The sequence below is a fragment of the Prionailurus viverrinus genome, chromosome B1, assembly GCF_022837055.1.
Source record: "Prionailurus viverrinus isolate Anna chromosome B1, UM_Priviv_1.0, whole genome shotgun sequence".
NCBI classification, from domain to species: Eukaryota; Metazoa; Chordata; class Mammalia; order Carnivora; family Felidae; genus Prionailurus; species Prionailurus viverrinus.
In genome coordinates, this window is record NC_062564.1 from 111097067 (window position 1) to 111108706 (window position 11640).

The window sequence follows — 11640 nt, forward strand, 5'->3', positions numbered from 1 at the left end:
TTATGACTGAAGGAACAAGAGTGAACACAGACCCACAAATGCCTGCCACAAGTGACAGAAGTGATTAATGCCATGTGACTAAAGCAGGGAAGATGATGGGAATGCTGGCTAAAAATAAATCTGGGAAAGTCAGCTGGTACTGGTTTGTGAAGGCTCTTTTAATTGTTATCAAGTAATCTAAATTAAAATTCTGCAGGCCAGTGAATTCACACTACACTCTCTGGAGACAATCCCTATCCAAGAAGTTCTCCATTTTTTTTTTTTATGTTGAGTAATTTGGTGGAAGACTCATTTCTAGAAAGAAAGAAAGAAAGAAAGAAAGAAAGAAAGAAAGAAAGAGGGTTCCATTTCTAAAAATCACATTTACAGACCCACAGTAGCAAATGGAGGGTCATGACAGACTTTTAAGAATGAAAATGAGGGCACCTAGGTGGCTCAGTCGGTTAAGCATCTAACTTCAGCCGAGGTGAGGTCAAGATCTCATGGTTCATGAGTTCCAGTCCCACATTGGATGAGCTCAAGTCCTGCTTCCAGTGAGCTCGAGTCTTGATTCAGGTGAGCTCTGCTTCTATATCTCTTTCTCTCTTCCTCTCTCCCTCCCTCCCTCCCTCTCTCTCTCTCTGCTCCTAGCTCACTTGTGCCCTCTATCTCTCAAAAAAAGAAAAAAAAAAAGGAATGAAAATGTAATCATCCCATATGTGATTTAGAAAGATAAATACAGTGGCTGTGTGGGAGGGATGGTCATCTAAGGAAACAGCTCTTGGGCTGGAGGCCAGTCAGGAGGCTTCAAAAAGTATACAAAATGATTAGCAAAAATATATACAATATTCAGGCACCTGGATGGCTCAGTCAATACAGCATGCAACTCTCAATCTCAGGGTGGTGAGTTCAAGTCCCACATTGGGGATAGAGATTACTTTTTAAAAAAGAAAAAAAATACACACACACACACACACACACACACACACACACACACACAAGATAGAGTTTTTAGGGTCTAGATAGACACAGATAGTGGTAAAAGAATGAATTCAGTAATCAAAATACACAGAACATGGTGACAAATTTACTTGAGGAATAAGACATATAGAAGAATCAAGAATGACTGAAGTTTCTAGTTCAAACAACTGAGTAATGATCATTAACTGAGTTGGGAAAGTGGTAGAAGGAATAGGCTTAGAGAAAATAATTAGTTCAGACTTGTTCTGTTTTGTGATGTTAAATTTGAGTGGGTGCAGGATACACAGAAGACGTCACATGGGTTAATTAACTAGATAAGGGCAATCCTTTCACCGTATATATGTATAACAAATCACCATGATGTACACTTTAAATATCTTACAATTTTATACAGCAAATATGCCTCAATAAACCTGATATTTTTATTTTTTTAAGTAAACCCTACATCCAACGTGGGGATTGAACTCACAACCCTGAGATCTAGTCACATGCTCTGTCAACTAAGCCAACTAGACACCCCAAAGCTGACTTTTTTTTTTAATCTAATGAACCATTTAAGAAAGCAGAAGACCTCACAAAGTAAACAGATCTATGAATCTGGAACATCAAAGAGAAGGTCTGAAGGTATTTTAGCAGAAGCCATTAACTTTGCCCCCATATCCCTTCTCTCATTCTTCCTCATAGTTATCAAAACTCACAATCTTTACAGAGTACAAAGCCACTCATTTCCCAGGCTCCCTTGAAGATACAGGTGGTCAGGTGACTGCCTCCTCACCAATATAATTTGAGCAGAAATTTCATGTACAACTTCTTTTTCTCTTACTTAAAAGGAAATTGTTACCTTCAATTCCTGGATGTTGGAACACAGACATGGTGCTGTTGAGCTACTTTGGATTGTGCAGCTAAAGACTACACATGAGGGGGTGGCAGAGCAGCAAGAGAAAAGAAAAGCGCATTCCTGGGTAACCTCATCACTCAGGAGAATCACCCAGCTACCTTTTTGTTACAGCAGCTCAGCCTCACTCTGACTACAGCAGGAGTCATCTGCATGTAGTTGAAACCTCAGGATGAATGAGATCAACCAGGAAAACAAGGAAAGAAAACTTAGAGGATCTTGATAATAAACAACAAGCTCTAAAAAGTGAGGAAAGCCCCATTGACAAGACTGAAAAGAAATAGCCAGGAGGAGGGAGGAGATCATGAGAGAGGAGGATGCCTCAGGCAAGAAGGCTGCTTTAGAAATGTAAAACAGGAGTGGGGCGCCTGGGTGGCACAGTTGGTTAAGCGTGGCGCAGTCGGTTAAGCGTCCAACTTCAGCCAGGTCATGATCTCGCGGTCCAGGAGTTCGAGCCCCGCGTCAGGCTTTGGGCTGATGGCTCAGAGCCTGGAGCCTGTTTCCGATTCTGTGTCTCCCTCTCTCTCTGCCCCTCCCCTGTTCATGCTCTGTCTCTCTCTCTCCCAAAAAAATAAATAAATGTTGAAAAAAAAAATTAAAAAAAAAAAAAGAAATGTAAAACAGGAGAGGAGAAAACTAGAAGGGAGATTAAAAAGAAGCTAATGGATATTCTGGGTCTTTTCTGGTTCCATACAAGTTTTAGGATTGTTTGTTCTAGCTCTGTGAAGAGTACTGGTGTTATTTTGATAGGTATTGCATTAAATATGTCTATTGCTTTGGGTAGTATTGACATTTTAACAATATTTTTTCTTCCTATCCAGGAGCATGGAATCTTTTTCCATTTTTTTTGTGTGTCTTCTTCAATTTTCTTTCATAAATTTTCTGTAATTTTCCGTGTATGGATTTTTCACCTCTTTAGTTAGATTTATTCCCAGGTATTTTATGGGTTTTGGGGCAATTGTTAATGGAACTGATTCTGTGGTGGAACAATTGCTGGTGGGCAATTGTTAATGGGATTGATTTCTCTTTCTGTTGCTTCAATATTGGTATACAGGAATGCAACTGATTTCTGTGCATTGATTTTATATCCTGTGACTGTGCTGAATTCATGGATCAGTTCTAGCAGTTATGGGTTTTCCATACAGAGCATCATGTCATCTGCAAAGAGTGAAAGCTTGACATCCTCCTGGCCGATCTGGATGCCTTTTATTTCTTTGTGTTGTCTGATTGCTGAGGCTAAAGAAAATCAAAGCTGGAGGCATCACAATCCCGGACTTCAAGCTGTATTACAAAGCTGTAATCATCAAGACAGTATGGTACTGGCACAAGAACAGACACTCAGATCAATGGAACAGAATAGAGAACCCAGAAATGGACCCACAAACGTATGGCCAACTAATCTTTGACAAAGCAGGAAGGAATATCGAGTGGAATAAAGTCAGACTCTTCAGCAAGTGGTGCTGGGAAAACTGGACAGCGACATGCAGAAATGAACCTGGACTACTTTCTTGCACCATACCCAAAAATAAACACAAAATAGATGAAAGACCTAAACGTAATACAGAAAGCCATCAAAATCCTCAAGGAGAAAGCAGACAAAAACCTCTTTGACCTAGGCAACAGCAACTTCTTACTCAACATGTCTATAGAGGCAAGGGAAACAAAAGCAAAAATGAATTCTTGTGACCTCATCAAAATAAAATCTTTTGTACAGCAAAGGAAACAACAAAACTAAAAGACAACCGACAGAATGGGAGAAGATATTTGCAAACAACATATCAGATAAAGGGTTAGTATCCAAAATCTATAGAGAACTTATCAAACTCAAAACCCAAAAAAACAAATAATCCAGTGAAGAAATGGGCAAAAGACATGAATAGACACTTCTCCAAAGAAGACATCCAGATGGCCAACCGACACATGAAAAAATGCTCCACATCACTCTTCATCAGGGAAATACAAATCAAAACCACAATGAGATACCACCTTACACCCATCAGAATGGCTATCATTAACAACTCTGGCAACAACAGATATTGGCGAGGATGCAGAGAAAGAGGATCTCTTTTGCATTGCTGGTGGGAATGCAAACTGGTGCAGCCACTTTGGAAAGCAGTATGGAGGTTCCTCAAAAAATGGAAAATAGAACTACCCTACAACCCAGCAACTGTACTACTAGGTATCTATCCAAGGGATACAGGTATGCTGTTTTGAAGGAGCACATGCACCCCAATGTTTATAGCAGCACTATTAACAACAGCCAAAGTATGGAAAGAGCCCAAATGTCCATTGATGGATGAGTGGATAAAGAAGATGTGGCATATATATACAATGGAGTATTACTCAGCAATCAAAAAGAATGAAATCTTGCCATTTGCAACTACGTGGATAGAACTAGAGGGTATTATGCTAAGCAAAATTAGTCAGAAAAAGACAAATATTGTATGACTTCACTCATATGAAGACTTTAAGATACAAAACAGATGAACATAAGGAAGGGAAGCAAAAATAATATAAAAACAGGAAGGGGGACAAAACATAAGAGACTCTTAAATACGGAGAGCAAATAGAGGGTTACGGGAGGGGTTGTGGGAGGGGGGATGGGCTAAATGGGTAAGGGGAATTAAGGAATCTACTCTGAAATCATTGTGCACTATATGCTAACTAACTTGAGTGTAAATTTAAAAATTAATTAATTAATTTTTAAAAAAGAAGCTAACAGATTTGGTGACTTTTGCCAAAACAAAGTCAGTGAAGTCATAGGGGTGAATGGCTTATGACAGGCTATTAGGATGGAAGGAAGCAGATACAAGCAAGGAAGACTACTGTTTCAAGAAGGGAAGGAGATGGAAAAAAGGTATTTTGCAGGTCAGGATTACAATTCCTTACACACACTTAACAAAACTCTTAAATGTGAATCAATGTAAAGTCACGGTGACCCAAAGGAATTAGAAACCAAATAAAAAGGCTTCTTTGCCATCCTCAATCTGGCTGGACACCCCAATCAGCCTCAACACCAGAAGTCAGATGTAAGGAAGGAGGTCAGGGCAAGTTTTTATCCTAACCTCAAAACCTCCAATGTTAAGACAACATTCCAAGAAAATTCCCAAGATCTAAAAATAACTTTTGGGAATCCCACATTCTTATAAACTCTTTTCAATAAATTGATGGCTGTTGAAAGGTATTTCCAAAATGACATTGGCACTGTCTTTATTACATGCCGGCAGTATCAGATCCACACAGGCACATAAGAAAGGAAGTGAGTGGCAGTTAATTTCCCAGAAGACATGCTATTTCCATCCATCACATCCCTGCAGTTAGAACGCTTCCATCCAACTTTCCCTTTCCCCAGAGAGGGCTCCAGGTGCCTGCCCTTCTTTAATTGGTTTCTATTCTCACACCTTCCTTTTAAGTCATCATTTTCTGGGATAATTGGTATCTGTGAATTCTCACTAGAGTCAGTTTCTTTCTACTGAAAAGGAACTTAAATTGCAACTTAAGGAAGAAATATATTCTATGTTTAGCTGACGTTTTCCTGTTGTTTAACAGCCAGTCCTATTGGCGCATTCTGTAATACTTTATACAAAGAAAATTTTGTCAAAAAACACTTTAAGTAAATAACGGTCATCAGTATTTGAGCCCCACCTTCAGATAATTGATTATAAAGACTGATTACAATGTATTTACTCTAACAATTAGGCAACAGATGCTGCATTATTCCATACTAGTTTCTTTTCCCTGCTAGTGGAATTTTATATCCATATTAATTGCTAATTAAACATTGGAAAAAAATGATAACTGTTTTTGCAATTTCGTTAGCATAAAATGATTTCATGAACCACTGTTTATCCCTTTCTACAGCTGTACTCCTTAGTTGGTTATGCTGTGATGTGGTGGGGATGCTATCAGTAACCAAGGGTAATATAAGAAATTCTCTCTAAAATGCATTGCTGTATCTAGTGTAAAGATATGTTGCATACATTATTCTTCATATTACACAGTAAACTTCTTCTGATATCCCATGGGAAGAATTTCTCTCTGATCCTAGTTCCAGAAATAGCTGTTTCATGTGAGCAACTGAAATTAAAATTTTCTAGATACTGGGGTGCCTGGGTGGCTCAGTTGGTTAAGTGTCCGACTTTGGCTCAGGTCATGATCTCTTGGCTTGTGGGTTCAAGCCCCATCTTGGGCTCTGTGCTGATAGCTCAGAGTCTGGAGCTGCTTCGGATTCTGTGTCTCCCTCTCTCTGCCCCTACCCCACTCACTCTCTCTCTCCCTGTCTCTCTCTCTCTCTTTCTGTCTCAAAAATAAATAAACATTAAAAAAAAATTCTATGGGCTCCTGGGTGGCTCAGTCAGTTAAGCATCCGACTTCGGCTCAGGTCATGATCTTGCAGTTTGTGTGTTTGAGCCCAGCGTCTGGCTATGTGCTGACAGCTCGGGGCCTGAAGCCTGCTTCAGATTCTGTGTCTACCCCTCTATCTCTGCCCCTGCCCTGCTCATGCTCTGTCTGTCTGTCTGTCTCTCAAAAATAAATAAACATTAAAAAAATTTAATAAAAATAAAAAATAGATTCTAGATACTGAAAATCAAATAACCAACTGTTTCCTTCATAGGCTCTTAATAAGCTGAGTACCAAATTAATGTCCTCCACCAGCAATGGCACATGTTTTTCAGAACAGCCACTCCTAAATCGATTTTACTTTCTAACCCCTATCCTTCCTTTGTCCAAGTTATCTGACCTATTAGTAATCTAGCTTTTTATTTACTTTATATGTATATCTTTGTGACATTCCCCAAATTTTAACTAGGGTAGGATATAAATGTGGATCAACTGATTGAAGCACACACCTAATATTTCCATCGTAAGTTAATGCATTCATTCATTCACAGAGTCATCCATTTGACAAGCACTGGTCCAGTTCCTACTGTGGGGAAAGCACTGAACCAGGCACCAGGAAGGATATAGTGATGACTCCTACCCTTAAGAACCTTACTCTGGGCATATAAACCATAACATGCATGTAACTAATGATGTGTGAGAAAATAAAATCAATGTCATAAGAAAAGGACAAAGAAAGTGCAGTGAAAGTCTTATCTTGCAGGGCACATGGCAGGGCACTCTATTCAGTCAGTAGACCATGTGACTCTTGATCTTAGGATCATGAGTTCAAGCCCCATTTTGGATGTAGAGCTTATTTTAAAGAAAAACTCTTGGGGTGCCTGGGTGGCTCAGCCTGTTAAACGTCCAACTTTGGCTCAGGTCATGATCTCTGGTTCATGAGTTCAAGCCCCACATCGGGCTCTCTGCTGTCAGCACAGAGCCTGCTTCGGATCCTCTGCCCCTCCCCTACTCGCAAGTACTCTTTCTCAAAAATAAATAAATGAATATTAAAAAAAAAACTTTTATCTTGTGAAGATTGAACTGCCAACCTGTGCAAAGGGCTATCTCACCACAAACCCAGCAGAGGAGGCTGAAGATCTCTTCACATCATTTTGGGGAGCTCTGAGGTGACCCAGCATTAATTATCAGGTACCACTGTGGACCACTTTAGAGGAAATACCTTCCCAAAATAGGAAAAAGATAAATACAATTTTTTAAAGAAATTAATGTGTGCCAGTCCTGGGATTCTGAAATAGTCAAATAGTACATTTTTCTACACACCTTGAAAAACTCTGACATTAAACAATTACTTTTCAAAACAATTTTGTGTTATCATAGTCACAAAATTTTTGCTTGCATGTAATATTACTCAAATTTTATTTATAGAAATATAAAGTTATTCTTAACTTCAATTCAAATTATGAAAGTTAGTTGCTTTAAATCTAAAGAAACTGGGTGCTTGGGTGGCTCAGTTGGTTGAGCATCTGACTTCAGCTCAGGTCATGATCTCATGGTTCATGAGTTCAGGCCCCACATTGGGCTCCATGCTGACAGTGCAGAGCCTGCTTGGGATTGTCTTTCTCTCTCTCTCTCTGCCCCCTCTCTTGTGTTCTCTCTCTCTCTCTCTCTCTCTCTCTCTCTCTCTCTCTCAAAATAAATGAATTAAAAAAATAAAGTCTAAAGAAACTAAGTTCAACATAGGTAGTAGAGAAAGAAGATTAAATATGAAAGATGCCATTTAGAAGATATCTAGATGCAGTTTAAATACACTCTTTTTATTTTATTTATTTTTTCAGGGGACTATAGTTAAGCTTTAGAATGAAAGTTGCATTAAGGACAACAATTCCCAATCATAACACATTGGTTTCCTTCAGAAGATCATTAATAACATTTTTTTAAAAAAGAAAAAATAAAGAAAAGAAGAAAGAGAAATAAAAGATTCCATTGTAAAATACATTCGGAATCACAGACGATAGCAAGCTTCAGTTTAGAAAATGTTGCTCTAGGACCCTTCACATCATGGTCAGGTGCTCCCAGATAAATCAAATGTGAGACCATAATAGAGTTTCTGGTATTTGAAAACAGAAAGAAGAGTTGAAGGAGAAGTACTAATTTAGTATGAATTTCTCCCACACAAAATCCCTTAGCAAATCGGATTTGTACATCTCTTTGGTAGGCTTAACGATGCCCCCTCCCCAAAGATGTCCACATCCTAATCCCTGGAACTTCTGAACGTTACCACATATGGCAAAAGGGACTTTCCTGATGTGAGTAAACTAAGGGTTTTGAGATGGAAAGACCATCCAGGTAGAATTCTTACAAGAGGGAGGCAATGTGGTAACAGAACCAGAGATCAGAGTGATGTTCTTTGGTACAGAGGATGTGGTCAGGAGCCAAGAAATGCAGGTAACCTCTAGAATCTGGAAAAGGCAAAGAAACAAATTCTCCCCTAGAGTCTTCAGAGGAACCATAGGTTGCCAACACCTTGGTTTCAGCCCAGTGAAACCCACGTGGGCAACTCTCATCTCCAGATTATAAAGTAATATTTTTGTGTTGGCCACTAAATTTGTGGAAATGTGTTACAACTGAAATAGGAAACTAATATAATGTCCAAGTAGTTAAAAGTAAAAAAAATTAGGAATTATAACTCTGGTCATCCTAAGTTGAAATATCACTTTCTTCAGTGGGAATGTTATTTTAAAAGAAGCACTAGATATCTGTTGACTTTGAAAATACTTTGGGGTGAGCGTCATTCATCTTTGACTTCAAACATGTCTTCTTCTGTTGAATTTTTTAACAAGAAGCATATACTATTTTTAATAGAAAAGAATTGGTTTAGACTAATGAAAATCATTGGCGTTTAAATATTCAGTGGAGTCTACAGTGGTTCCTGCCTTATGAGAGGTTTATGCATCCTTTCATTGCCAGAATTAACCATGCCCTTCAGTGACTCTACCAGTGCTAACACAGATAGGCATTGATTGCGTGAAAGAATAAGTGTTTGTGCAATAAACCTATACCTGAGAATGGTTTTCGTCAGTTAGATAATGTTTTGTGGGTGCAACTCTTCCAACAAGGAGACCAGGAAAAAGGTTAAGTTGCCAGGCCACTGGAGCAAAATTTCTAATGGCAGCCCTCTCGCTCCTCATCCTATAGGAAAAAATAAAAGGAGCAATATCACAGCTCACTGACTTCCTACTGATTCAGGACATCTTTAGATCAGCTTGCAAGCCAGGTCTCTGGCATCTGGTACAATACGTAAAAAGTGAAATCGCTCCTGAAAAAGAATTCAGGTTAAATAACTCTTCATGTCAGAAGCTCCTTGTTACCATTTTTTTTTAATTTGTTAATAACTATCCACATTACTGAATACACACACAAAGCCTTTAGGTACCCAATCCCATATTAAAATCAAATTTAAAAACACTCAGAAGTTGTTCATGCTTTTAAATAGGCACTGCGAAATTTTCTTTTTTTATATCACGCAGTTGTTCAAAGGCTAAGATGTGGTGGGTTTGCCTCTAAAAATAGTGCGTCCAGTCTTCACTTCAGGCAGTGAAATGCAGGATCAGATCTACTGCCAAGGAGATTTTCATACGCATCTGGATTATAAGGTTAACAACAAAAGGAAGCATGTAATGTCTTCTCTAAAACAGAAGAAACCAGCCTTGAAGGCATTTAAGAGAGCAACTGTCAGGGCTTCCAGAGTGTTCTTTGGGTGGCCCACGGGGGAGGAGGGGTATCATCTGGCGACAAGCTGGAAGAAGCCAATGCTCAAGGAGAACAGTATACTTCCGCTTTTACGTTTTCCGGTGATGATCTTCTGAGAGGCACTGGAATGCTCTAGTAATGAACTTCTGTTCGGCTCCACACTTACCTGTGTTGAAATGCTGGCTCTGCCAAAGGACTATTGCATAACCTCTCTGTTTCTTCATTTGTAAAATGAAGATGGTAGTACTGGCACCTAGCTCTTAGATCGTTGTTAGGATTGGAGGAATTAACATACGTAAAGTGCACGGAACAGAAGGAAGGCATAGCAAGACACTGTATATGTGCTGGCTCTTAGAGTTTTATTTCTGCATTTTTTTCTCTCCCTAAATGAATCCTCATGATATTAGCCGGGAGCTATATTCTCCCCCTTGGACACCACAGGGACAAAATTGTGAATCATCTAGGGATCCAAATCCTTGGCTCTTCTCCTCCCAACCTAACCCAGAACGTTGCCCCTTAATTCAGGACCATGACTTTCTGAAAGACAGAGTTCACACCATTCCCAGAAGCCTTTCTACTAGCCCTTCAGCCTGCCTGTTCCAGAGGGGGTTCCTTCAAGCCAGGCGAGGTGTCTCCCTCCTGAGGAGCCTCCCAGAAATATTAATGCTGAGTAGAAAGCTCTAAAAGCATCTAAAAGATGCAATGCATTGCACACTGGCAGCTACTCTCTCCATGAACCACCTGGCTCCTACCATGCTCTGGGCCAATGCCTAAGAATCATTTGATGAAAATGCAGAGTCCTAAGCCTATCCCGAGATTCTTACTCAACAGCTGAAGCAGGGCCCCAGGCGAGACCACAGACCACACTCTGGGAACCCTGTTTGTTCCAGGCAGAGATGACTGACCAAGCGCCAGCTCTTACACTGGGACCATGTCTTACTCATCTCTGTACCTGCAGCACGAGGCACAAGACCTAGCACATAATAGTTGCTTAGAATGCATGTGTGAGAGCAGACAGGAAAACCCTTGTCCTTCATAGATTGGGAACAGCAATCCATTGCCCAACACACAGAGGAATGCAAAACTGGCAGAGAAAGATTAGAAATGGGCATTTTTAGGAGATTTTCCCCCTGAAGCAATCCCAGGCACAGAAAACGAGCAAGACAAAATTTCAACAATTATGTATAATTTTTTAAAAGGCATCCTTCAATCAAAAACAAAACAAAACAAAAACAAAACTCTATACCCAAGATGAAGAGCAGACATGGATCATTATTAAAGCTGGTCATTGAGGGGCGCCTGGGTGGCGCAGTCGGTTAAGCGTCCGACTTCAGCCAGGTCACGATCTCGCGGTCCGTGAGTTCGAGCCCCGCGTCAGGCTCTGGGCTGATGGCTCAGAGCCTGGAGCCTGTTTCTGATTCTGTGTCTCCCTCTCTCTCTGCCCCTCCCCCGTTCATGCTCTGTCTCTCTCTGTCCCAAAAATAAATAAACGTTGAAAAAAAATTTAAAAAAAAAAAAAAAAAAGCTGGTCATTGAGGGGCGCTGGGGTGGCTCAGTTGGTTGAGCCTCTGACTCCTGATTTCGGCTCAGGTCATGACTCCAGTGTCATGGGATTGAGCCCCACATCAGGCTCCATGCTGTTCCTAGCATATTCCATGCTGTTCCCAGCCTCCCTGTTCCTAATCTTTTTC